Raw genomic sequence first — 24,162 nt, 5'->3', positions numbered from 1 at the left:
AACAGGTGGTACGCTAAGAAGCCCAGGAAGTCTGGCTGTGCCCAGAAGAACTGGTGGTGCCCTAAGAAACCCTGGCTGTGCCCAGAGAGCCTGGTGTGTCCAGGATACTGCATCCACCTCCAGGCTCCTCTCACAGGGACCCTCGCACAGGACGCTTATCGCGTAGATTGTGGGGTGAGACCCTGTAGAGGTGGAGTGTGGGGATAGAGCCAGGAGTGCAGTTTCCAGGCTCTTGGCCTCACGTGGAAAGGTGCTGGCTCAGGTAGTAAATGGCCATCATCTGTGATTGGATGGCCATCAGCTGTGCCTAGTTGGCCGTCAGCTGTAACCAGTGAGCCACTGGCCACTAATATAACTGCTGTGGCTACACTAGCAGGAAAATGGGGACCAGCAAGAAGATGGTGGCTGAGCTAGCAAGCACAGATTGCAGTTAGCACGGTGGATTGCAGCTAGCAAGCGCAGAGTGTGGTGGAGTGTGGATTGCGGATTCTGTGGCTCCTGCTTCCTGTGTCTCCAACCCAGCCGCCAATGAGACTGTAGTGAGGTGACTCCCCTATCTATGGCTCTGTGGGTGTTCCTTTTTGACCTCACCATATCCTGCATTCTTATGTGGGGAGCGGGACCAGAGACCCCGCAGGCCACCCCACATGACAGTCATGATACAGTATTTCCTCCAGTGAAGCTATGAAATGAAAGGTCTTTGTCTCACCAACCAAATTACCCTTTAACCCAAAAGGGAACCAAATTTATTTACAAATAAAACAGGATAGGCAGGGTCACTTCCCTATTGCCTGAATTTTCATTATGTTGCCCTTTTACATTAATAAGAAATGTGCGCTGGTGAAACATTTATTTTTTTTCAGACCACCCACATACGGATTTAGAAAAAAAAATTAGATCCATTTGTGTAATGTTTTCTTAGTGAATAGTGTGTATTCTTTGCAGAGCTAAACAAAACACATTTAGTTAATGGTGAATGTTTATGGAATTCTTGGAAGAGAGGTGAGGGAAGTGGAAGGCATTTTTGATTCTGGTGTCAATTTGCTTGAGTGCTACACACACAGTCAGCTTTCTGCAGAACAGGTCCTTCACTCTGGGTCACCTTGCTTCACTCTGGGTCACCTCATTTCACTGTGGATCACAGAAACAGGTCCTTCCCTCTGGGTCACCTTGCCAGCCAGCGGACGGATGGGTGTCCGCTTACTCCAGCTTACGTATCGTAATGCCCATGTTTCAGTGGCTTCTTTTCCTCCTTCACGTTTGCCGTTCACGATCATTTTAAACTGCTTTCCTCAGCATAAAATTGGGGAAAGAGAGGAGAAGGTGAATATTATAGCCTGATTTCTCTGCCTTTTCTTTCGGGTCTGACCTTGAATTCTGACACTTCCATTCCCCAACATCTATCCATGGATAGAATGTTGTGTCAGACTGTGCTTGAATGGCTCCCGTTACTGTGTATACCTTAATTTTGGGTTGAGCAGATCATAATTGTAAATGTGAAGAGCTTCATATTATATTGAACTGCTTCTTGGCACATAGTGGGAACTCAATAAATAGATTCACAATGGATGAATGACAGTGAACGCATATGAATAAACCATGATGAGTAGATTCTAAGATGAGCCACTGTTCAATTTTAAACGGCACAAGACAACCCAAGTATTTTGACATTATAAGGAAGGTAAATCTTTACTTGAGAAATGGTGTAGGATATAAGTCCCAGGAATGATATGAGCATGTGGTAGATCTATTTGGACTAGCCATTTAGCAATGATGACAATAGATTATGGAAGTCTACTGTGTGTCTGGACCAGATTCTATATGACTTTTATTAGATTGGTACAAAAGTAATTGCGGTTTAAAAGGTTACTGCAAAAACCACAATTACTTTTGCACCAACCTAATATGTTATACATGACAGTGGCATGCCAATAAAGACATGGATAATTTGGCAGGGTGTAGCCGATGTCTCAGGTCTGGAGGAAACGCTTAAATTGTTTGGTGATCTACTGAATGGCTGAAATACAAGCTTCATATTTAAAGTTGATGTCACTTTTGATGGCACCCTGACTCCTACATTACTGGGGGCTTCTCCCCTAGAGTACGGGTCTGACACTACAGCAAATTTTGTTTCCGGAAAAGACTTTCTCAGCTCTGTGTCATGGATTAGACCTGTAGGAACTTGACAAAATAGCAAAAAGCTGTGTCCATATTGGGGAAAGTTCAGTCTTTCAAATATGTTTTAAAAACTGCCGTATGTTTTGAGCTGAGTCCTTGGGCTTTGAAATCAGGCACGGCTGGGTTCTAACCCCAGTTGGTAAATTGCTAGCTGTGTCATCTTGGGAAAATTACTTAGCCTCTCTGAGCTTCAGATACTCATTTTTAAAAGCAGTGACAATAATATTGAATTTTTAGGTTCATCTGAGAATTAAATATTTTATGTATATATATTTGTAGTTATATCTGGTGCATAGCTTATAGTAAGTACCATACAGATATTAGTGGTTATTATTATAATTATTATTATTATAATAAATACTGGTGGTTTCTTCCTGTTGAGTATTTAAAACAAATATCAAAGACTCGGAAAAAACCCATGGCAAAGAAATTGCTGACTTGCTTTAACCAACATTTTCCCACATGAATTGTCCAGAGATCTTATTTTTTCACATGGCACCCAGAAACAGTATTCCCTGGAATGAGCTTTGGGAAGAGTGTCTCAGAGCTTCTCACAATTAATTTAATGTGCATGCAGACCTCTTGCAGGTCTTGTTAAGTGCAGAATGTGATTCATGGGCTCAAGACTAGTTCCAAGAAGCTCCCAGGTGTTCCTGGTCCCACTGGTTCATGGACCTTGTTGTAGGTGCAAGGACTCAGCACGAGGAGAGAGGAACTGTATTCCTGAGATTTTTATCGAAGTGATTTTTTTGGATGGCGTAATCCTGTATCAGTAACAAAGGCAGCATATCATCGCAATGGAAAACACTAGTAGGAATGTATGGGAAGGAAAGGTGCACAAGAGCGCTATTGTACGTGAGGCCTTGATGATATAGCCGGCTCCAAACCTCCGACTCAGCTCAACACGAGAGAGACGTGTTGGCGTTCTCACCCTTGCGTCCCCAGTACCCAGGGCTTCTCTTGGCCTCTCACAGTCGGAGCAATGGCCTGACTGACCCAAAGGACTGAGTCCTTTTTTCCTGCACGTCTCATCAGGTGACACACCCCAGAGTTTGGGGGAAAGCCAGAATGACATGTATAAGATTAACCATTTAGGTATCACATGAAAAATGGTATTTTCTATTTTCTGTCAGTTAAAAACAAAAAAAATCTTTCCTAAAATTCTTTTGATAAGGGTGCAGGCCCTTGCAGGCTCTTTCTGTCCTTTATTTTAGGCAACTTCAGGAACATGGCGGGACGAGGAAGGCAGGTTTCTATGAGAGTAATTTCTCAGTGAGCTTATGGAAAGGGGTGTGGATGGGTCCAGTTATTTCTTCACTATAGCCCCTCGTGTCCTCCGAATAAGACATTTTCTTGTGAGTGTGTTATCACAACTCCTGGAGAACAATCCGCAATCAATTGGGAAGGTCCTCAACTTGAGATTTCCTGCAGACTTGTGTGTAAGTGGAGTCAGGTTCCTACTTACAGCTTTTTTTTTTTTTTTTTTTTTTTTTTGTCATTTCTTTTTTTTTTTTTTTTTAATTAATTAATTTATTTATTAGTTTCAGGTGTACAAAACAAGGTAATACTTAGACGTTCATCATTTATATCCCTCATACTGTGAACCCCCCTCCCCCCATCCACTATCCCTCCGACCTCACACTGAACCATCACATTATATATATAAAATTATAGTTGGCATTCATTAATGTTTAGCTTCTGATGTACAATGCCATGATCAGGTATCCACAGTATCCCTGAGGTGGTCTCCCAAATAGGACGCATGTCCATCGGATACCCAACAAAATCTTTACAACATTATAGAATACCTTCCCCAAATTAATTTTCAAAAGAAAAACCCTGAGGCCATCTTGTGGTTACCAGCTGCTTCCAAATCCCTTCACCTTTCCCCTTATCCCCAACCCCCTCCCACACACCCATCTAACCACTCTCGGTTTTTTCTCTGCGTCCCCAAAACTGACTCTGATTAGTTCATTCACATAGTCTTTTCTTTAGATTCCATATATAAGTGAGATCATATGGTACTTGTCTTTCTCTTTCTGACTTATTTCACTTAACATAATGTTCTCTAGATCCATCCATGTTGCTGCAAATGATAAGATTTCTTTCTTCTTTATGGCTGCGTAATACTCCATTGTATAAATGTACCACAGCTTCTTAATCCAGTCATCTACCGATGGGCATTTTGGTTGTTTCCATATCTTGGCTATTGTGTAAAGTGCTGCAATAAACATAGGAGTGCATACAGATTTTTGAATTGGAGTTTTGGATTTCTCCGGGTAGATGCCTAGGAGTGGAATTACTGGATCATAGGGTAGTTCCATTTTCAGATTCCTGAGATACCTCCATACTGTTTTCCATAGTGGCTGCACTAATCTGCAGTCCCACCAACAGTGCACTAGCGTTCCCTTTTCTCCACATCCGCGCCAGCATTTGTTGTTTGTTGATTTATTGATAATAGCCATTTTGACTGGAGTGAGGTGGTATCTCATTGTGGTTTTTATTTGCATTTCTCTGATGGTTAGTGAGGTTGAGCATTTCTTCATATGTCTTCTTGCCTTCTGTATGTCCTTTTTAGAGAAATGTCTCCCCAAGTCCTCTGCCCATTTTTTAATTGGGTTGTTTGTTTTTTTGGAGTTGAGTTGAGTAAGTTTTTTATAGATTTGTGATATTAATCCCTTATCAGATATATCATTGGCAAATATCTTTTCCCATAGAGTAGGATCCCTTTTTGTTTTATTGATGGTTTCCTTTGCTGTGAAAAAACTTTTTAGTTTGATGTAATCCCACATGTTTATTTTTTCTCTTACTTCGCTCGCGCGAGGGGATATATCAGTGAAAATCTTACTCCGGGTAATGTCCATGAAGTTTCTTCCTATATTTTCTTCTAGATATTTTATGGTTTCAGATCTTACATTTAAGTCTTTAAGCCATTTTGAATTTGTTTTTGTATATGGTGTAAGGAGGTGGTCCAGCTTCATTTTCTTGCATGTGTCCGTCCAGGTTTCCCAACACCACTTATTGAACAGACTATCTTTACCCCATCGTACATTCTTGCTTCCATTGTCGTAGATTAGATGGGCATATAGGCATGGATTTACGTCTGGACTCTCTATTCTGTTCCATTGATCTATGTATCTATTTTTATGCCAGTACCATGTTGTTTTGATTACTGTAGCCTTGTAGTATAGTTTGAAATCAGGTATCGTTATACCTCCCACTTTGTTCTTATTTCTCAAGATTGCTGAGGCTATCCGGGGTCTTTTATGGTCCCATATAAATTTTAGGATTATATGTTCTATTTCTGTGAAAAACGTCGTTGGTAGTTTGATAGGAATTGCGTTGAATATGTATATTGCCTTAGGCAGTATGGACATTTTAATTATATTAATTCTTCCTATCCATGAACATGGAATGTGTTTCCATCTATTTATGTCTTCTTTCATTTCTTTCTTCAGTGTTGTATAATTTTCTGAGTACAGATCCTTTACATCTTTGGTTAGATTTATTCCCAGATATTTTATAGTCTTTGGAGCAATTGTAAATGGAATTGTTTTTTTAATTTCTCCTTCTGCTATTTTATCATTGGTATATACAAATGCAACTGATTTCCGAATATTAATTTTATATCCTGCTACTTTACTAAATTCATCTATCAGTTCTAATAGTTTCTTGGTGGAGTCTTTAGGGTTCTCTCTATATATAGTATCATATCATCTGCATATAATGATAATTTTACTTCCTCCTTACCAATTTGGATGCCTTTTATTTCTTTCTCTTGTCTGATTGCTGTGGCTAGAACTTCCAGCACTATGTTGAATAGAAGTGGAGAAAGTGGGCAACCTTGTCTTGTTCCTGATCTTAGGGGGAATGGTTTTAGCTTTTCCCCATTGAGTATGATGTTAGCTGTGGGTTTGTCATATATGGCCTTTATTATGTTAAGATATGATCCCTCTATTCCCACTTTCTTAAGGGTTTTTATCATAAAAGGTTGCTGTATTTTATCAAATGCTTTTTCTGCATCTATTGATATGATCATGTGATTTTTATTTTTCATTTTGTTAATGTGGTGTATCACATTAATTGATTTGCGGATGTTGAACCACCCCTGCATACCAGGGATGAATCCCACTTGATCATGGTGTATGATCTTTTTAATGTATTGCTGAATTCTGTTTGCTAATAATTTGTTGAGAATTTTTGCATCTATGTTCATTAGAGATATCGGCCTGTAGTTTTCTTTCTTTGTGGTGTCTTTGTCTGCTTTTGGGATCAGGGTGATAGTGGCTTCGTAAAAAGTGTTTGGGAGTCTTCCTTCCTTCTGGATTTTTTGGAAGAGCTTGAGGAGAATAGGTGATAATTCTTTTTTGAACATTTTGAAAAATTCACCTGTAAAGCCATCTGGTCCAGGGCTTTTGTTTGTTGGGAGATTATTGATTACTGATTCAATTTCCCTGGTGGTAATCAGACTGTTCAGGCTTTCTGTTTCTTCTTGAGTTAGAACACTGGTGATAAGAATGTTTAAGGAGCTTAGAGAAGACATAAAGAAGGATATAGAAATCATAAAGAACAACCAGTTAGAGCTAAAAAAGGATGTAGAAATCTTAACGAACAACCAGCTAGAACTAAAAAACACAATTACCGAAATTAAGAACTCACTTGAAGGAATGACCAGCAGGTTAGATGAAGCAGAGGATCGAATCAGCGACTTAGAAGACAAGTTAGCAGAGATCACTCAAACTGAACAACAGAAAGAAAAAAGAATAAAAAACAATGAAGATGGGTTAAGAGACCTCTGGGATAACATCAAGCGCAACAACATGCGCATCATAGGAATACCAGAAGGCGAAGAGAAGAAGCAAGGGATTGAGAACATATTTGAGGTAATAATGTCCGAAAACTTCCCTAACCTGATGAAGGAAACCAACATACAAGCCCAGGAAGTGCAGAGAGTTCCAACCAGGATAAACCCAAACAGGCCCACACCTACTTACAGCTTTGAACTTCACCCAAGAGAGTCGATGTTTGTGGCTCAAAACAAATTGCTTTGCCCTAATATAAATTTATTTCCTCTTTAATTGCATTGGTCTCTACTTCCAAAAAAATGTTTAGTGCAGAGTCATTCAGTTTGTTTGGACAGTACTTCTGTGCTAGAAGACTTTATGAAGTAGAGGACTAAAGAGTGTACTTTAAGTGAGTGACCAAAAACAACAAATTAATAACACGTGCCCTGCTATGGCTTCATCTAGAGAGAATATGTTAGGCAAAGCTGATATTAGTGAATGTTGACTTATTTCTAGAAATTAATCCATAGCATGTTTTATATATCCTCATAAACAGGCACCTGAATTTCATACTTAAAAAAAACTTGATTTACAGTAAAATTTTTCCTTCAGTCCCAAAATATTGCATGTTCATTCCATTGTACACAGAATCAAATCTGACCTTTCCAATATTTGATGGCTATTAACATAAAGGAGAAGAGAAAGGAGAAAGCAACTTTACCAGCTCCTTTGGGATATGACCCCCAACTAGAAGTCTTTGGAAAGCAATGGAATCTTCACATTGGGCGTTCTCCAAGCAACACGATCATTTGCTTTCAACAGTGTAGTTTAATGGACATGGGAAAGACATTTTATGCAGTTTGATGTGTGAGGAGTTAGAAATACCGCCCAAGAGTTCCATCAGACTGGTTATGTGCAGCCATACCACTGCTCTGGTTTTCTGCAGAGCTGCAGTTGAAGAGGTTTTGTCCTTTAGTCTTTGTGTCCCAGGTGACTCCATGAATGTCCTTCCTTTGTCTCCCTCTGGAGAATTCCTTTTCCAGTGGAAGTTCTTTTAAACAATGACCCTTCTCCAAGAGCAGAACCGAGGCCTTTCAGTGATTTATTTTACACACACACACACACAGTAGAAGGTTTAAAGCTACATATGCAACACCCAATGTCACCCCCACCTAGTGCTTGACAAGTGCATAGGTTCAGCTCTGTGTACAGGTACGTTGTATGTAGTGTTGCAATGACGTGTTGCTGCTGGTCAGAATTGGAAGGACCAGTGGCCACTCCTCTTATGTTGTAAATCAACACTGGGTGTGAGGTAAATTGTCTCCCTGGAGTGACAACTGGGACCTCCTGACTTTGCCGTGTGACAGTCTCAGCAGTTTCTACTCCTTCCCTAGGCTATTGCTATTTAATTGGGCTTCGTCCAAGGCCCATTTCTGTTCCTTCTGCTCTCTTCTTCTTTGGTTGCTGGGTGTGGGGGTGGAGAATGATACCAATAGAACTACCAGCTACCACCCTGACAGGTTCAGAGTATGAGCTCTGGCTTCTGAACCTTTCATGTGACTTTCATGAAGGCAGGTAACTTAGTGGCTGCCATCGTGAACCTTGGGGCCGTCACATTAAACTGTGGCCTACCTGAAATCTTAACTAAAACGTACCATACAAAAATAAGTGGAAGTGTTACTACTGAGTTATTTTTAAAACACTGATAATGACTCAAGAGATAAATGTTAAAACAAGCCGTTTTATTTTTGTGGAATGTAACTCAATGAATCATCTTACATGTGGCCTCAGAACTATTCCAGGCTTGTATCACACATTTAGCATATATAAGTACTCCATGTATTAGGGTGCTAGGGTTGCTGTGACAAAGTCCCACAGGCTGGGTGGCTTAAACAACAGAAATTTATTTTCTCTCAGTTCTGGAGGTTGGAAGTCCAAGGTCCCAGTGTCAGCTGCGTTGGTTTCTTCTGAGGGTTGTAGATGGTCGTCTTTTCTCTGTGTCCACTTATGTTGTCTCTCTGTGTGTATCTGTGTCCAAATCTCCTTATATAAGGACACCAGTCATATTAAATTAGGGCCAACCATAATGACGTCATTTTACCTTAACTACCTCTTTCAAGGACTTATCTCCTAATATAGTCACATTCTACCATTCTGGGAGTCAGAACTTCAATGTATAAATTTTGGGAAGACACAGATCAGTCCATAATACTACTTATTTGTCTTTTTTATTGCCTGAAATGTTAAGGCAGAAAAATAAACTGTTGCTGCAAAGAAGCGGTGAGACTAGTGGACATTAAATGTTGCTTGTTTGGACTCGGATAGTTTGTCAAATTCAATTATTTGAAAAACTTCTCTGTGAGCGTTATAGTCTGAATGTGGGCATTGGGAATTCATTCTCTACTTTAAGGTAACACATTTGTTTCTTATTTGGGATCATGGCAAGTATCCCTTTACTTGTCAATTCCTTGCCGTTTCCTCCTCTGAATGGAACTCTTAATTAGAGGGCCAGGTGCTATTAGTAACAGGTTCCTGAGCCTGCTGTTCTGATCAGAGTTTCCAGCCTCTTGTCATCCACCTCCAAACTACTTCAGATTTGGCCATTTGGTTGTGACTGATTACTACCAGCTCTCTCCTTGTGGTTACCACCAGGAAGTTGGTTATTGAAGAGCCTCTTATGAATACATAGGTACACCAAATTGTGAAGACCTCAGGCCATGCTTTAGGATTTTTCTTCCTTCTCCTTTTCTTCATTCATTTGCTTTTTCATCTCCCTTCAAAGAAAGAAAAAATATATATTCCATGCACCTACTGTGTTTCAGCCTGTGGCATTAACATTTGAAGATGGAAGCCAGGATTTTCGACTTCTGTAAGACTGAAGAACAATTTCTGAACTCGGTCTTTCCAAGTATCAGAAGCCATCCATCCAAAAGACTGTCCAATAGAATACTCTGCTCTTTGGTGCCTTTTGCCTCCACGCAGTCCAAATGGTGGCGGAGGGAAGATAAATCACTTGCCCATACTCACACGGGGAGTTGGTAGCAAATTTAGTAATTTGATCTACTCCCACTCTGCTATTTCTACAACTCCATTGGGTTAATGTGGGCATTTGGCATAAAAAATGCCCGATGCAAATTTAAACTGAGGCCTCTGACTTCTTACATAAGAAATGCAGATGGATGACGGAAGATACTTGGAAGCCTTCCCAGGCTGATGCTGTAGTAAATTAGACAGTATTCCATAACTCTCCAATGAGTGGGCCAAGCCAGACTTGAGGCGGATGATAAGTGGCAGCGTGATTAGACATGCTTAGGTCATTTTGTGTGCAAATGGAAGAGTTGCTGCAAATACTGTCCAACCACAATTACTCAGAAGACATCACAGCATGATGGCAGAAAGCAGGGACCCTGGAGCCAACATGCCTGGCTTCAAATCCTGGCTGTATTGCTGAGGGACTAGATGACTTTGGGCAAGTGACAAAATATCTCTGTGCTTCAGGTCCCCTGCTGTAAGAGGGGGTTAGTAATAATACTATCTTATAATGATGTCATGATGATTAAATGAATATATAAAACACATAGAACAGTACGTGGAGCACAGTAAAGGCTACAGTAATCGTTGGCCATTCTTATAATTATCTGTTGACATAATGCCTTACCTTGATGCTTCAGACTTTCCAGAACATTCTAGTGCTCATATAGGTAGTGTGTGTCGAGTCCGTGAGAAAGAATGATCCCTGTGAATGTTTCTCCACTTGTGAGAATTGACTTTTGAGATTTTGCGCCCTGCAACTGCTGGGATCTTTCTCACCAGCCTACTCAAGTGAGTCTGTGCACTTAGGAGATTATCATGTCTTTCCTTTGCCTGGATGGACATGGCTGGGAAGATATTTTAAAAACACATTAAAATAACGCAACCGGAGCTCAGCTCTAACTTTGTGAGTCCATATATGCTTATGAAATGTCACTAACCCTTCAGAGTAATTGAGCTGGCGATGGGAGCTGGGGTAAGATGGCAGAGTGAGGCTGGGTCACAGAACTTCATGCCCCTAAACTTTAATGCACAAAGGAAAGGACAGCAAAGTGAACATGGGCAGAAACTAACAGTGCGGCAGGAGGTGATGGGTGGATCCTAAAAACGTGGGTCCTCTCCGGGTGAGGAGAAGCAAGCAATCCCACGAAACAAATTCTGACCCCAGCTATCACCGTCCCAAAGCAGCAGGTCCAGGGAGGTTGAATGGGCAGGGTTTTGAAATGCCTCTAGGATATCCCCGCCTTCACCAAATTTGGGGAGAAGCAGACTGATGGGGGTTGGTATGCCAGATATAGTAAATAAAAATACAGGATGCCCAGTAAATTTGAGTTCTGCATAAACAATAAATACTCTTTTATACAAGTATTTCCCCAACATTGCATGGGATGTTGTGTTAGTTTCCTAGGGCCCTAGCAAAGCACCAGAAGCTGGGTGGCTTACACCACAGAGATTTATTCTCTCACTGGCTGGAGGCTGGAAGTTGGAGATCAAGGTGTCAGCGAGTTGGTTCCTCCTGAGACTGTGAGGGAGGATCTATTTCGTGATTCTCTCAGTGTCTGGTGGTCCCAGGTGTTCCTGGGCTTGTAGCTGCAGCGCCGCAATATTCCATGACGTTCTCCGTGTGTGTGTGTGTGTGTGTGTGTGTGTGTGTGTGTGTCTGTGTGTCTGTGTCTACATTTCCCCTTTTGATAAAGACGCAAGTCATTTTGGAGTGGGGACTAACCTTACTACACTCTGGCCTCATTGTAACTAATTCCATCTGCAAGGACCCTATTTCCAAACAAGGTCACATTCTGAGGTGCTGGAGGTTAGAGTTTCAAAATAGCAATTTGGTGGGAGACACAATTCAACTCATAAGAGACATACTTACATCTTAACAGGATCGGTTGTTTTTCATCTGAAATTCAAATTTCACTAGGTATCATGTATTTTCATTGACTGAATCTGGCAATTCTGGTTGGACGTTGTGTTAGCAGGTAACATACCTGTCCTTACCTGGTCACCCCTCAATCTGCATGTCCTAATCTTCTCTTCATGTAAGGACACCAGTCATATCAGATTTGGGGCTCACCCTACTGACCTTATTTTGCTTTATTCACGTCTTTAAAGTCCTTATTTCCAAATAGAGTCACTTTATGAGGTACTGCGGGGTTCATAACTTCAACATAGGAATTTGAGTAGAGGCAATTTGGCCCATAACAGTAAAATCCAGTTAATCAAGATATAATCCAAAATAACTCGGGAATGGTGGAGCAATGAGAGAATAAGTGCTTTTGACTTTTTAAGTCCACACAACTGCAGAGTCATCCTGACAGAACGCAAGTGTTCTTAAATGTGAAAATGTGCAATAATATATGTAAAACTGGGGATGAAGAGGAATGAGGAAGACAGATAACGTAGAGCTAATATAAACTGCTTGAAATCCCTAAACAAAGTAATGAAAGTACAAGCGTTTGTTGAGCTTCTTCCTCCGTTTAATTATGCAAACGTGATTCCTTTAATATGATCTCAAAATGTGGTCAACCTTGTGTTCGAATGGAAACTCTTGAGTGTCTTGATATCACATACCCACAAGTTTGTTGGGGTTTCCTTTCAAATGTCTTCTCAAGTTCTCTTCGCAACTAATCGTGGCTGCTATCCCTGGTGAGGATCCTTGAGAATTCTGTGCGCCACTGGGTACCAGCAGTCCCCTCCTTCTGGCTCTTCTGAAATATTGAAAGCCATCGCAACCACAACGCTTGGCTTGTGTATCCCAGACCCCAAATGCTTTTATTTTTTTTCATATTATATGATTCAGTTTTTATTTAATGAAACAACTAGTAATTCTTTTTTTAAAAAATGTTTTTAATTAAAGTTTATTGAGGAGACAATGGTTACTAAAGTCACATAGATTTCAGGTGCACAATTCTGTATTACATAATCTATAAATGCCATTGTGTGTTCACCCCCCAGAATCGGTTCTCCTTCCACCACCATATATTTGATCCCATTTACCCTCATCTACCACCCCCGCCCCTCTTAACCTCTGGTAACCACTGAACTATTGTCTGTGTCTATGAGTTTTTGAGATTATTATGCTAATGAAGTGAAATAAGTCAGGCAGAAAAGTTGAGAACCATCTGATTTCACTTATATGTGGGATTTTATAACCACAATTTCCCCTTTAAGAAATTACTGATATAGTCACTACCCATATTATCATTCCCAATTTAAAGATGCGTTGATAATTAGTAGAGTCAGTTTGTTCTTACATGAGGTAGAATCACTGTCAGACACAACAGTTTTTAGTTTGGACATGAATGTAGCAAGGATTAACCGGAACTATGAATAAATTCGATTCTTCCTTGTAATGGCCGATTCACCCTAGCCTGCTGCCATACTTATTTTTCTCTGCTTTCTAGGTTCTCATAATGATTATTTTTAATTTATACATAAGCTATCTAATAAGTTACATATGTATAATTCTTAAGTAAAATATGAAATTAGGTGGTTTATAAAATTATATGTGTAAATAAAGTCGTGAAAACCATCCTGTCTTTACACGTTTTACGTGCTCAGGAGGTGGCATGTCAGTGTGTAAAGTCTCTTCACAGAGCCAGCATGCAAGTCACGGTCCCTTTGCTCATGATGGATAGGACTTGGATTTGGGAGTCAGCACAACTTAGGTGTAAAGCCAGGCTCTGCTATGTAAAGCTCGGTGACTTTTCTTGCTGTGTGGTCCTCTGTTTCCCCCACATTAAGATGGAGATGATGTCAATGTCTGTGATTACTGTTATAATCAAAGAGATGGGATTTATAAACTGCCAAGCACATCACAATGCTTGCTAAAGATGAGATCCCTGCTTGTGTGATTGAAGAACACTTCTGGGCTTTATGTGCACATCAGTTATCCTTGTTCCCCTTCCATCTCCCACGGGTATGAGTGTATATACCGAGGGTGCCAAAAAAGTGTAGACGCATGACTCGTATTCATCTTTTGTTACTGGTATATATTGAGTATTATAATTTTAATACAGTTTTTTCCTTTCTTAAAATGTGTATACATTTTTTGGCACCCTCTATTTGAAAAATCTATTTGAAATAAATCGAAACCCCTTACAAGCTGGTGCCTGCTAATCTCTCTTATCCCATCCAGCCCCTCGCTATCTATCATCTATTTTTATCTCTATGTATCTACGTACCTACCTACCTACCCCCCTCCATCAATCTATCCATCCTGGGCACGTGGGCATTTTTGTATCCCTGGCTATGCCCAGAGAGCTCCACTTTACAGCCCTCACCCCACCATCCCTCGGCCAGGGATGCTGTTTCTTCAGACCATTCAAGTCCTGGTTCAAAGAGATGGTCACTGACTAGAAATTCTGAAGTCACTGCCCGTCAACTCACATGTTTTATTTTTCTTATAACATTTTGCTGTCTGAGATTATTATTTGTTAATTTACTTTCTATACTATTTGCCTTCCTCCCCTCCCCTCAGGGAATGGCAGATCCATAAGGACATGGATTTTGTCTACCTCATTCCCTATAATGACCTAGAACAGTGCATGCATTCGGTTCATATGCAACAAAATCTTTAACAAGAATATAAATATTGTAGCAGCATGGAGGAAAGCTGGACAATACATATTACATACAGAATATAAATATTGTAGCAGCATGGAGGAAAGCTGGACAATACATATTACATTACATACATTTCCTGGAGGAAAGCTGGACAATACATATTAAAAATGGTGTATACCTGCATCTGTTTGAACTCAAATTTTTTGATACTCAGAATTTATTCCATTGACATAATTGAGGATGTCCCTGAAAAGTTAATTTATGTTTATCATCACTCTCTTAAGCTGCTGTGTAATATCCTGATATCCAGCCTTGCATGTCCTCATTCTATTTTTTTAATATGTAAGCCAAGAATATCTTTTCTTCCCCTTTAAAAAAATTCTTATCAAAATGGTTAGGGTTAAAAGTTAGTCTCATACACTGGAAAACAACAGTTTGCTGTCCCAAAGTAGGATAGGATCATCCAAATTCATGTTTAATTTGTAGTTATACTTTGTCCTTTCTTTCTTTGAGAATGAGTTTTTAATGAGTTTGAGTTTTTTTCTTTTCTATTTTACTCAACTGATTTAGGATTTATGTTCTCTATACGTTTACCTTGGGATTTTGCCACCTGCATTTAAACTAGCAAAAGTCTATAGTTAAACATTACTGTAGCCACCCTATTTCACAAAAATAAAACAGAACAAAACAGATACTATAGATTGAATGTTTGTTACCCCCTGCCCGCCCCCAAGAATCATATGTTGAAATCCTAAACCCATGGTGATATTATTGGAAATGGGTCCTTTGGTAGGTGACTAGATCATGAGGGTTGAGCCCTCATGGATGGGATCAGTGTCCTTGTAAGAGAGACCCTGGAGAGCTGCCTGTCCCTTCCACCATGTGAGGACACAGCGAGAATGTCCCTCTATGAACCGGGAAGTGGGCCCTCACCAGACACTGAATCTACCTGTGCCCTGATCTTGCAATCCCAGCTTCCAGAACTGTGAGCAATAAATGTCTGTTGTTTATAAGCCACTCAGTCTATGGGATTCTGTTAACAGCCCAATCAGACTAAGACAACAGGCTTTTAGAGCACTTTGATTTTGATCACCCATCTTAAGACGTATCTGCTCTTATTGTTTTGTGCACGTCCGCATTTTATTTTTCTAACTCAGAAATTGGGCATTATTTCATTATTGCCTTGCTCAGATGATAGTTGTTTGGATTTACCTACAGTTTTATCATTTCATTTGTTTGTTCCCACTTGTATATCAGACCTTAATTGTAGGATCATGTGCCTTTTTTCCTAAAGTATGTTGTTTAGACTTCCTTTTATTTCAAACCTCTGTGGTATGCACTCTCTTAATTTCTGGTCTCTCTTACCGTCCTTACTTCATCCTTTCCACGAAAGAGTTCTTGGCTGGGAACACAATTCTACAATGACCATTATTATCCCTCTACACTTTGAAGGTAATAAGTTACTGTGTCTGGCTTTCATTGGTGCACTGGGGATGTCAGCTGTCATTTAAATTGTTTTTATATGGTGGGTACGGTAGGTGATTGGTTCTTTCTCTGTGACTGCACTTTAAGATTTTTTCTTTGTATTTAATGTTCTGTAATTTTATCAAAGTGTGCTTAAATATGAATGTATTTTTATATGTCCTACTTTAATTTATTTTAGTATATTGTGATTTGGGGATTTTTGATCCATATTTTCTGTCAGTCCTGGAAATTATAACATCACTTTCTTTTTAATTATTGCCTCTCATTCATGTTTATGTTCCTGAGATTCCAGTTAAATGGAGATCTGGCCTTCTCATTCTATTCTTCATTTCTCTTGATGTCTCTCACATTCTTTATCACTCTTCTATTATTACAAATAAGTTATCTTCTAGAATTCCTCACTGGCTGTTTATTAGAGATGATGATTTTGATGACAGTGGTGGTGATAATGATTTTATTATTATTTTATTTTCTGAATTATAATTCATCCAAGATTCATGTTTATTTACCTTGGTCTTCCTCTTTTATGATGTGAGCTTTCCGTGAGTATGTAATGGCTGTTGTCTGTCTATTTATATTCAAGGTTGAGCAAATAGGAAGAGAAGCTTGGAGCGTTATGTAGGTGGTCAGGGCTCACAGAAAAACCATCTTTGCTTTGCAGTGACAGAGATGTGCACTTCAGAATCTGTTGAAATCTCTTGATTGCTGATAGCTCTATTTTCTTTGCCGTAATGATATGCCCCTCCACTCCCCGCCTTTTCTTAGCCCATTACTCTTATTCAAAGGAAGCTTTGGGAGAGAAGAGGGAATGTGAGTAGACTTTTCCTGCCATTTTTAAAAGGTCAGTGCGATTTTCTTTTTTGAACAGTCTCATCATATTAATCACTTGCTTGAAGCATGCTAATTTCCCATAGAACAAAGACCAGGATCTCTACCTTGACCTTCAAGGTTCTAAATAACTTTCTCTCCAGATGAATTTTTAGCTTAATCTTAACTGACGCTCCATCTTGACTTTGGTGCTCTTTTTGCTTACTTTAGTGTCTCAGGGATTTGCACACATCCTGTTCCCTCTGTCTGTAAGGCCTTCTTCTCCCTCTGGCCCTCTCAACCCCAGACCCACTCCTCCAACCCCATAATATATAAAATTACTCTAGTACACAGCCTCAAGGCATCATATAGTATTTGTAGCATTTACCAGAGATGTAATTTTGCCTTTTTTCCATGATCGTTTGATTAAATCTGTCTAACCTACGTGTATAAGTACCCTAAGCATAGTAATTATATCTGACTTTGCTTTCCATTTTATTCCCTAGTCTCCATGGAGTGAAAAAATGCATAAATAAATGATAGATGCATGGTAATAACAAGGGACCTTGGATGGTCTACTCAGCCTGTTTTCTGAGGCTGTTTAGGAGACCCAAAGTGAGCCCGTTGAGTGACCATGGCTTCCAGTGTAAAGATGCTTTATTCGAGTGTAAGGATTTTAATGTGGTGTTACATATTTGGACTAATTTTATCTTCATAACTTGATGGGGTAGTATGTTAGTTCAGTTTAATGCAGTGGAATAAGACTGATTCACGTCACTGTAAGTGATGAGAGCTTATTGTAAAGGATCCATTTGGCGGTGGGAATGCTGGGATCCTTAGAAACTTGACCAGGTATCAAGAAAGAAAGAGAACTGTTGCCCAGGTGCACCTTCTGGAAGGCAATGGAGGCTCCCAGACAGCCCTGGGAACCATGTTGTCCTGTTGTCCCATCATGTGCCATTCATGGTTCCCACCATTAGCGTCACTCAGTTAGGTTCCAGGCAAAGATGCTTTTATCTGTGTCTCTTATTTCACTGTCCACTAGGAAGTATGCTCGTTCTTTCTCTTTCTCACTCTGATGATCTTGCCTCTGTATTTTATATTAGAATCTCAGAGAGAAAGGAAAGACTGGTTATATGGCAAAGCTCTCATAGGAAGAAGTCACAGGCTGACTGTGGAGCATGTGGTACAAAAAGCACAACTGTCTGTAGGAGCTGAGGGGCTCTCTCCTGCGTGCTGGACAGTGTCTCAGCTGGCGCCGTTCCCTTGTTTCCGGTGTGGGGGAGCTCAACCCCATTTGGGACCAGTGGCTTTCTTCCTGTTGGGGCTGTGCACCTGAACCCAGCTTCCGATGGGTCCCCAAGGCCCCTACGTACTGGCATTCAGCCTTCCCCAACAACGGCAGCAAACAGCTGACATCTAAGCCCACCCGCCTCGTGCCCTAGGGGCCGGATGATCCCCCTGCTTACGGGTTGCGCTCTCACTTACCTGATAAGAAGGGAGAACAGCACAGTGCAGGGGACCGCTCTGGAATTCACAGCCGCACTACATGGGTATCAGTGTCCTGAACCAATGTGCCTTTCTGTGGGGTCATAGAGATCAGGAAACCTGTGTCTTTTCTTGCTGACTCTGGCTTGTGGGGACTTTGCTCAGGTGTCTCAGTTTGGTGTAGCGGGTTGAATAGTGTCCCCCAAAATCCATGTTCGCCTGGAACCTTAGGATGCGACCTCATTTGAAAACAGGGTCTCCAGATCCAGTAAGGCTGTGGAGAAAAAAGCGTTTGGGATTCAGGGTGGGCTCCAAATCCTATAACGGGTATCCTTGGAAGAGGATGTAGAAGAGATTCAAACACTGAGACACAGAGAAAAGAGGGTCGTGTGAAGATGGAGGCAGATATTGCAACAACGCATCCACAAGCCAGGGTCTGCCCAGGACTGCTGACAAACCCCAGGCTGGGGAGGGCATGGGGTGGTCCTCTCCTTGGCCTCTAGGCCCAGCCACCCTGCCTACACCTCTGGCCTCTGGCACTGTGGAGAATGAATTCCTGCTGCTTTACCCCCCAGTTTGTGGTAATAGGCGCTGGCAGCTCTAGGAACTCCATACAGTGCGTTCCCTAGAATCAGAACCTGAGAAGGGGATTTCTGTGCAAGCCATTGAAGGATACATGGAAGAAGGGCCCTGTGAGGACCCAGGGGAGTCGGGACAGTGGTCTCAGCTGGAGACTGGACTCAGCCTGACCTCCCAGGAGAGCTCTGGAGCACGACGTGTCCTGTGGGGTTTGTCTGCCTGTGGCAGAGGGGCCAACCTTTGGAACACTAGGTCGGCCAGTTATTGACTGTGGGCTGCCTGGGAGGAGTGGGGCGTGTCCTCCAGAGTGAGCTGGTTCCCATTTGGCAGAGACGTTCTCTGGGGTGAGGGGGTGAGGTGAAGCTGAGAGGCATCGGGGGCTAACACTCAGAGCAGCAAGGAGATGGGTACACCAGGTTGGAGAGGGGCTCTGCTGGGTAGCCACAGCTTCCACTATGCCAACAATGATTTCTGAACCCAAATCCTGCGAATTTGTGCAATTTGTTATGGGTCACGATATGTGACAAGTGGCCACCAGTTTGCACGGCAGGAGATACAAAGAGCACCGTGACACACAGCTCATCAGATGCTGGCCTTCCTGCTGTCTGCAGCTGGGAAGAAGGAAATCTCATGATTCAGAGGTACAGGGAAGTGGGCTGGTGAAGCTCCTGAGCCATCGAGGCCTCAGATGGATGGGGCTCCTGCTGAGGGCACCGTTCCCATGTCTGCCTGCGCTCATACAGAACCATGAATCGCTGAGGGTATAGGACGCAGGTCTGAAATACCTTTCACCCGGAGGAAAGGGAGAGGCGATAACCACTGCGTTGCTTTTGCATCTGTTATGCGCAAAACACTTACTAATGAAAACTAGGAACTGAATTCGCGTTGACCCGACAGGACATTGCATCAATCCTTATTATTGGAATTCTGTACCAATTCACATCCATCTCATTTTGCAGGCTCAGCATGGGTAGCAAAAATGAATCTTTTTCAAGGCCTCCTTTCCATGAACACAGTCACATTTTATGAAATAATAGAAAACATTCACATGAAGATGACGTCATAAACTCCAGTCTTCAGTGTTTTTCTCTGCATTGTGTGCAATACAGTCATTTCCCCTGGAAACAAAACACGCGTGTGAGATTCGATTACCTGGCTATTTTAGGTTGCATTCTCAGTGTACCTACAGGGAATGCCTTTCCAAATCAAAAACCGTTTTTGAGGCAGTAACAATAGTATCACAAACAAATGGGTTTCAGAGTTTTACCTAAAGTAATTGAGAATTAAAAAAAGTATTGTTCAGGGTTCCCCATTATATCTTCATCCCATCTTTAGCTTGTGTTTGATTTACTTTGAGGCACAGTTTAGATGGCAGGGAACCATGCACTGAGGCACAGAGAACGCAGACTGAGCAGATTCTGCAAATGCACCTTGCAGAAATGGGCTCGAGGAGGCACCTGTCTCACTTGCCACAGGTGCCGAGAAAGGGGGATCTGCTCACCACCCTCGGGAGTGGCACGCACCTGTACACATAATCAGAGTCCCACTTTCAAAACTGCATTTAAGAAAACTTTCCAAAGGCACACTGTTCTTTGAGATGACTGTCACTTCTTTCCATGCCTGGGATGACCTGCTTCATCCGGTTCCTGTCATCTCAGCTCCTACCAGAGTTATGACAGTAGCCTGAGTGTGCACCCAGCCCTTGAGGGCACCCAGCCCAGTGCCTGCTCAAAGGGACCACAGGGTACGATGAGCCACGTGGTTCTGCATTTCCATGCACAGCTCTCTCTGTCTCTCCTTTGCTCAGCACAGCCCGCTGGCCTGTGCCCGACTGCAAGCCCAGACGTCTCTATCTCCCTGGGATATTCTGAAGTCTGCCAGCCTGGGAGCGTTAGGTCACACTACACCCATCGCCCCTGCCTTCCATGGCTGCTGTTTCCTTTCCACACGTTCTAAATCCTTCTAGGAGTTTCCAGAAAAAAAGACTGCCCAGGTCCTCATGTGCTCCTCAACTTGGCAGCTTTTTGCCTCTTCTTAAATTTTCCATTTCTATTTATGCTTTATTTACATTTTATTTTTACTTGGCTTTGGCCCTCCATACGCTTTTGCTGTATTTTAGTAACTGCTGTATTTAGTAACGGCTCACAAGGTTTCCTAATTAGGCTACAGACATTTCAGGATTGATGCCCTGTTCCTCTTCTTACCAGCTACGTGGTAAGCTTTGGGCAGCTAACCTGAATGTTCTGTGCCTCAGTTTTCTCATCTGGAAAGTGGGGTTAATAGTGACATCTGTCCCCTATAGGGCTGCTGTCAGAATTAAGTGAGTTCAAGCTGTAGGGAGGGTGAAACTTTCCCCTTTCCCTGTTAGTTCTTCTGGCCGGTCAAATAGGTCAAATGACAAACAACAGATTAGCAGGAGAGAATCATTTTTAAATATATGCACACGAGAATCCACATAAGTTTGAAAACTACATACAGTGAGGCAAAATGAGGTAAACGTGTCATTCTGGACTGAGGAGGTGGGAAGCAGGGGCCTAGACCTTCAAAGGGAGGTAAGGCAACTCACAAGGAGATGAACAGAGTTAATGTTTGGGAAACAGTGCTGGGCTGTCAACAATGGGACACACAGAGGACTCTGATCACAGGGCCTTGCTGGGTTCCTCCCTGTCTGTCACTCCTGGTTCCTATTAAACTATAGTTCCCTATGGTGACAGCTCCCTTCCTGGAGCAGCTCCTCTTTCTAAGTTCTTTTCAGCAGTTAGGGGGAAGGTCAAAGGTTCTTCCTTAGTCTTTTGGGCCTTGGTGTTTTTCCGCTTGATATAATCTGTGTGCCAGAGGGGCACATCGTGGGGCCACTCGCTCTGAACCCCTACAATGCACAGCTTCTAGAGCAGCATCTGGCCAATTTCAGGGGGTGCATGTTAGCTTATTACTTCATCTGCATCCCCAATCGTGCTGAAAAGATGCAAAGGGCCGCACAGCCTGATTTGACCATACCAGTGATTTGACGAAGCTACACTCTGATTTCAGGGAGAAAACTGAAATAACGATGACTGTGGGTGAGTTGTGAAGTTGGTGCAGGACCATTGCTGTGTTCTGCGGTCCCAGACTTGGATGGCATACTTTTGCACGAGTTCACCAATCTCCTGGGCACTGGAGATGGGTGTCCCAACATGCTACCTCGACACTGGGACCCTAATAGGCCAATGGTGGAAAAAAATGTTCAAAAGCGTTGGGGAACTGATTCTAAATTTGGTTTTCATATTTCAATATATATGAGGAGAAAAAAATGAGGGAAACAAGTCTTTTTAAAAATATCACAGGCTACTTCCTGATTTGTTTGGCGGTGGGGAATGAAGAGCCGTATGTAATAATTTCCTTATATTTTTAGAAAGATAGTGGTATGATTTAGAGGATATTCCTTGGCTTGACTAGGGGAAGAGCTGAGGGTTCTAGGCTGCTGAACACAAGGTGCCCAGGTCAAGCTGCGAGACCCACCTCTCCAGGCGTGATTGAAGGAGGCCTGCCCTAGAACTTGGGGCTCTCGGTGGGGTTCTCACTGTGATGGCATTGGATACTGGTAGCGCTTACCTGGTGTACTCTGGGGTACAGGACTCACCTCTGGAGTCTGAGCAGTGAAGGTGCTACACCATCTTTTCTAGAAGATTCTGCAAAAGAAACTCAAATGGTGAAGAATATTTATGGGGGAACAAGTAGTTTATCACAGGGAAGTAGATGTCACTCTTTGTTCTGGAGTCTTCCTGGGGAGGAGGGAGCTCTGGCACTGATCACGGGCAGAGCCTTAGAGGAGACTGCAGAGGGCAGGGCGGGACCCCGCGAGCCTCTAAGTTGGAGACTTAGTGAGGGAATATGAGCAAACAGCCCCCACTGCCTTCTAGAGACATTTTAGCCCCCAAATGACTTTACGCCAGACATCGAAGGAGGTCGTTATCTGCCGTGTTTCATATCAGTCCCTCTGATAACCTCCCCTTTTGGATAAACTTCAGCCATATCTCAAGTAGACTTTTCCCTTGCTTTTGAAAGGAAAAGCGGTGCTTCCCTCCCTCTCTGTGAGCTCCTGCATCTGTACCCCCAGGCCCTGCTCGCAGTGCTGCTGACTTGCGCTCCTGCTACCGCTAGCTTCCCTCTGATTACAATGGGCGCGTTTCTTGGGAAACCTGCTTTTACCCCCGAAACACTTCCAGCTCTGGCGATCACAGTGTACCAGGGCTTCTAGCACCAGATGGATTTCTAAGATTACCAGGGAAAGACAGTCCTGTGATGTCCGCCAAACCTTGGCAACACCGGCAAATGGACGTTGTATATGATGTGAATAGATCCAGGCGGGATTTCTTCATCAGGCCCAGACACTGGCTGGTTACTAATCTTGTTTCACCAGTTATGTCTTGCAGGAATTGCTGGGATGGGTAGAGAACAGTCGTCTCCATTGGTGGAAGACAAAATGGGATTGTGGCAAGCATTAGATCAGACAGTGCCCAGGAAAACACTTGGGCACTAGCGTAAAAATGTAGGACATGTATATGTTATAATGTTGTTATCAGAATGATCACATGGCAGTCCCCAAAGGGAGTGTGGCTGTAAAGTAAGTGATGGGTCCCCGTTAGTGGCCCAGAGCTGCCAGCTGGGGTACAGGGTGGGCTTGGGGTGACCTTATTTTCTTTAGTGAAGCCACAGCCTATGTGTTAAAAGCCTGGGTGAATTTCTAAAATCCACCTTCTCGTTGCTTGCTGTCGTTAGTTGACATAAGAGTGTTTTAGAAATAGTTTCCCACTTAATCACACTTTTTATTATTCTTGAGTTTTTTTCTTTTTGTTTCTGTCGCCAAATCTCTACATATGTAGAAAAATAAAATGCAGTATATTCTTTAGTGGGGAGGGAGGGAGGGAGGGAAGGAGGAAGAGAGCGAGAGAGAGAGCGAGAGAGCGAGAGGGAGAAGTGAAGTACCAAGGATCATAATTGACAAACTGGCAATGTCAGGTCACTATGGGTTCTACTGCTCAGAAGGTACCAAATGTCACAACTGGCAGTTCAACCAGTCAATGAGCTGTGATGTCCAGGACCAAATATCAGCAAGGCTGGAATTCATACCAAGTGATCTTTTGTATCTGAAATTCAGTCAGGAGCTGGTGTGGGATGTGCCATCCTGAGGTCACTGTTCTGAATATCGGCTAGCTTGGCCCTTTAAAGGAGGGCTGATATTTCCTAACACGAACAGGGCACACGC

The 24,162-nt window shown here is 42.2% G+C and overlaps 1 protein-coding gene across 2 annotated transcripts in view; it reads left to right on the top strand.

The window, feature by feature from the left end:
* DSCAM (DS cell adhesion molecule) overlaps positions 1-24,162 on the top strand; it is a 656,085-nt gene that overhangs the window by 52,833 nt on the left and 579,090 nt on the right. The window lies entirely within an intron of this gene.

This window comes from Rhinolophus hipposideros (assembly GCF_964194185.1).
Source record: "Rhinolophus hipposideros genome assembly, chromosome: 2".
Lineage (NCBI taxonomy): Eukaryota > Metazoa > Chordata > Mammalia > Chiroptera > Rhinolophidae > Rhinolophus > Rhinolophus hipposideros.
This window is presented reverse-complemented; position numbering and strand designations above follow the sequence as displayed.